Source organism: Palaemon carinicauda, chromosome 18, assembly GCF_036898095.1.
Source record: "Palaemon carinicauda isolate YSFRI2023 chromosome 18, ASM3689809v2, whole genome shotgun sequence".
In the NCBI taxonomy this organism is placed as follows: Eukaryota; Metazoa; Arthropoda; class Malacostraca; order Decapoda; family Palaemonidae; genus Palaemon; species Palaemon carinicauda.
The window spans coordinates 37868068-37873067 of record NC_090742.1 but is presented as its reverse complement, the minus strand read 5'-3'; the positions used below and the strand labels follow the sequence as shown (position 1 = coordinate 37873067).

The following is a 5000-nucleotide window of genomic DNA, read 5'->3' as shown; positions in this document are numbered from 1 at the left end:
AAGGGATTGGTTCAAAAGGTTAAGGTCAAGGTCACGAAAAGGTAAAAAAATGTCTTTTAACTATATTTTGCATGAAACTAGTGCCAAAAAGTGCATAATTCAATTGCCTATCTCATGATATACAACATGATATATTGATGTCATTACTCTTGGTTGTGTATTTATTTGTTTGTATGTCTGTTTGTGTGTTTTGATTCACGTCTTTTTGCCTCTGTCGTGGGCGCAATTTTTATTCGAGTTGCATGAAACTAGTGACAAAATGTGCATAATTCAAGTGCCTATTTGGAATATATAACATCATATAGGCGAAGGTATGTGCTCTACCGAGTGGCCATTCTAGTTTCAGCTGTTATTTTTTTTCCTTATATTAAAGATGGAGGACTTGGAAGTATTATGTTTAGTTTTTTCAGACTTAAGTATACTTTTTATTTTACGAGAATATTTAACAAAATGTAAATTTACTCGCATGTATTTTATTTTGTCATCTCTGTCTTAGTTTTCATATATATATATTATATATATATATACATATATATGTATGTATGTATGTGTGTGTGTGTGGTATGTGTATATGTGTGTGTATATATATATATATATATATATATATTATATATATATATATATATATATTATATATATATATATTATATATATGTATATATATTCAAATAAGCCATATATTTTGATACCTTAATATCTGGATTCTCTCTCATACCTCGGGATCAGAGACCCAAGGGGGAACCAACTCAAAGACAATAGCTTCTGGCCGACCCGGAAATCGAACCCTGGTCCGGTCCAGGAAACAAGTATGGCAGTGACATGGCATTTACCTACGTGGTAAACGCTATGTCCGTGTCATGCCATTTTCCTGGACCAGGGTTCGATTCCCCGGTCCGCCAGAAGCTATTGTCTTTGAGTTAGTTCCCCCTTGGGTCTCTGATCCCGAGGTATGAGAGAGAATCCAGACATTAAGGTATTAAAATATATGGCTTATTTGAATATAAAAAAAACACGTCTAAATGAGTAAAATTTATCATATATATATATATATATATATATATATATATATTCTGAGGTAGTTTGGTAAAATAATAATAATAATAATAATAATAATAATAATAATAATAATAATAATACATCCTCTCACTTATCCAAACCCTTTGGTAGACATGGACCCATGATCTTGCCATTGACCCTGAACAAAAATTCCAAGTACCTACCAACTTGAAAACGGGGAGTACACATGCAAGTCGGCCTCCAGTATGCAAGGCCACGGCCCTCTCAAGGGCGGCCAATCCAAATGTGACTTTACTAACGTTGATATGAAGAACAACCTTCTTTTAGCTGTTATACTGGTGGTGGCATGTATATCACAAATAAGCATATAAAAGACCGATACGTTACCAATTTATGTCATAAATAAAGTACTTGCTTATTACATACTTGCGTTAATGCAAAGTCCTCAAGATAAGTGGTTTTTGACGTTATGATATAGTATGCGAGTTCTTAGTGACATTAGGAATGGAAAAATTATCCTTTCCCTAAGTAAAGCAAATTGCCATGAATCACCATTTGAATTTTGAAGTAAATTTATGTTAACATGAAATTATATATCGTTTGGGTAAATTTTTCCTCTTTCTTCTGTTACTTACACTGATAAAAAATCGTAGTTTTGATAGGAAATTCTCCGTAAAAAATATACTGTTCTCAGTCGTATTTCAGTAAAATACAATTACCGTAATTTTTACCCTTCTTGGTTATCTTTTACGGGTTGGTGACCGTAATATCACTCCTTTACGTCAATATATCGGTTTTTGAAATGGTAAATGCCTGACAACATTTATTCCAGTATTTTTTACCGTTTTTTACGAAAAATGTTTAACGGTGTAGCTAAATTTCCTATCACGGTAATGATCACCAAGTCTGTTTACATAATAATACTGTACACAAATATCCGCGATGATCACATTTAGGACCGTTTTCAAAACGAATTAATGGTATTTCTGAGAATTCAAATATCACAGTAAGTGATAAATTAATTGCGACTTTGACGTTTACAGATAACTGCAAATCGTCCTCATTTCTTAATAAAATTTATCGATTTAGCATAAAATCTGAAATCCTCCGTTAGGAGAATGATCATATTGTGCACATGCGTTGGTATGTTGTGTGTTATTTGCAGTACATAAAATTATAAAAAATAGGAATCAATAAATTATATTCTCATAAATAAAAAAATCATGGTCTGAGTATTTTCAAAATCAAATAGAGAAAGTTTGAAAGTATTTTTTCATTTACATTTTTGCAACATATACTTAATATCTCGCATTAATTTTTTATCATAATTTATCAAGAGGAACTTAAGACCAGATTACGAATCCTGTCAAATAGGAATGTCTGTTACATACAAAGACAATTGGTAATGGATGTCATTTATCTTATTGCATGCAATCCTTACTCTCACCAATAGAGTTTCAAACAAGCGCCGACTTTCACTTAAATTCTGAATTTCAAGGACAGAAAATATTTGTGAAACTAAGAAAGTATTTATTACTCTTGATGACATCAAAGACCTTTCATTTTTACTTGGTCTAAAGGTCAAGAATCTAATTTTTTTATTTTCTAATTGGTTTCATACTTACTTCCTGTCGGAAATAGTTCGATTATGTGAATCTATTTCATATGGGGTTTATATCTTGAACATAGAAGTAGGTTTGCATTCCACTTAAAACAATATGTAAAAACAGAAATGAAAATCCTGTTGCAAATATTTGTAAATCATATATTGCACTTGAGAGTATATATGGCTTAAAAATTTCTTTAAATTCGCTCAACAACACATTCTTACGTTCAAAATCCTCTCTTAAGCAAAGGAGAGACGGAATGAAAACGGACATACATTAATGAAATCCCAAATCAGGGTAACGATGAAAAACAACCTGTAATTATTATTAATTCAAGGCTGAATTACCCGGTCTTGTAACAGTCCACTTCACAGCTCGCTTGAAGCTATAATTGGAAGATCGCTGAACGGATTTTTGAAGTGAGAAAGATGGTGTGATGACTCGGTTATCTGTGCTGAATAAGAAATATTATTTATTAACCAAGTTGATCGACGATTTAAAACGAATTCGCAATTGGTATAGCTTTAAAATCACGTGCGTGATAGAGAAATTCATAATTGTGTTATAAGTGTGATTTCCATCTGGCCTATGAAACAAAATATTTCCACTGGAACAGTGAAGGGGCATTAATGTATTTTTTTTTCCTCCAACAGAAAAACTAGTGTCGTTTTTCACATTAAGAATTAGAGTTATAAAAGTTTCAGAGTAAATCCTCTCTGTTGTCCGGATTCATATCTTCATAAAAATACACGACTAAACGAACGAGACTTAATTAACATAATTAGAATCTTTTAAAAGTCTTCATTTTTTATTTACTGTGATTGGGTGCATAGATTTCATGTAAATTATATAAGATTTAAAGTTATTATTTTAAATAGAATGATGAAAAACAAAGTTGAGACTACAGATAAAGCAACTCATCTGGCCTTATTCAATACAACTCTACCTTACGTTTTGTAACAGAATCTTTAATTATTTTTATTTCATACAAAGCACTATTTGTTTTGTATTTGTTAACAAAAACAATTATTGGTCTATAATAGTGAAGAGATTTTACTCATTATTCAATTTATATCATTATTAAAGTATTATTATTGATAAATCTAAACGATACTAGCCGGATTTTTTTATACTTTTAATTTAAAAAATTGTGAATTAGTCATCCCCTTTGTTAAATACGTCGTTAAAACACCCGTAGAGTTCACATAACTGATTTAATAAATTTTTATCTGAAGTTACTCTTATGAAATGAAAATAAAAGGATAAGTTAATATATAAAGCTATAAAGCAAAAATGTAGAGTAAGCCATTAATAATAGCATGGCTGATTAAATCTCAGAGTCGAAATATCTACTGAAAAGTCATATGTAATTGAAAGCTAAATCCCCAAGATAAAGTTGTGTGGAAAAAAATGAGTGACAGGCAGTTAGACAAGTAGACAGGCGGATCTTACAGCATATAAGACAAGCAGGAAGGAGATATAGACAGGCTTATAGATAGACAAATAGACATAAGATATATTACGTTAGTCAATCCTTTATGGTTTGCAGATTTCAAGACAATGTTTAATCTATACCTCCAATATATAAATCAAAAGGTAAATATAACTTTGCATTATGCTCAAGAACATGTTATAGGTCCCCAATAATTCGAATCGAATGCAAATTCTCTCTCTCTCTCTCTCTCTCTCTCTCTCTCTCTCTCTCTCTCGTGATATTAATGCAAGGTCTGTAATGCTGCTTGACCTTGACCACCTGTCGACAATTAATTGCCAATAAGAGGGTCTTTATGGGTTACTCTAAGTAGCAATAATAATATTAATTATACTAATAACACTAATTAAGAATTAGGACAATAACATCGATAGTCCTCCCCTTTGTAATGAAGAGCAAGTGTCTGGTAATATATATATATATATATATAATATATATATATATATATGTGTGTGTATATATATATATGTATGTGTAATATATATATATATGTGTGTGTGGTGTATATATATACACATATATATATATATATATACATATATATATATATATATATGTATATATATACATATACATATATATATATATATATATGTATATATATATATTACATATATATATATATATATATATTATATTTCCTGCCCTTGGGTAGGCGGAGAAGGAGTAGTCATACCCTGGTGAGATGAAGGTGCGTATGTGAGTATATATCTAAAAATATTTTGCCGTCATTTTTAAAGGATCGTGTACACTAGTTTTAGTGATAAATGTCAAATATCTCCAAGAGACGTGTAACCTTATACTGTATCATTACTATTATTATTGTTAGTAGTAGTATTACTAGCCAAGCTACAACCCTGGTTAGAAAAGCAGGATGCTACAAG

At 30.6% G+C, this 5000-nt stretch overlaps 1 protein-coding gene across 1 annotated transcript in view; it reads right to left on the bottom strand.

The window, feature by feature from the left end:
* The window catches only part of LOC137657048 (protein tyrosine phosphatase domain-containing protein 1-like), a 185096-nt gene that overhangs the window by 111648 nt on the left and 68448 nt on the right, over positions 1–5000 (bottom strand). The gene's annotated exons all lie outside the window — the stretch shown is intronic.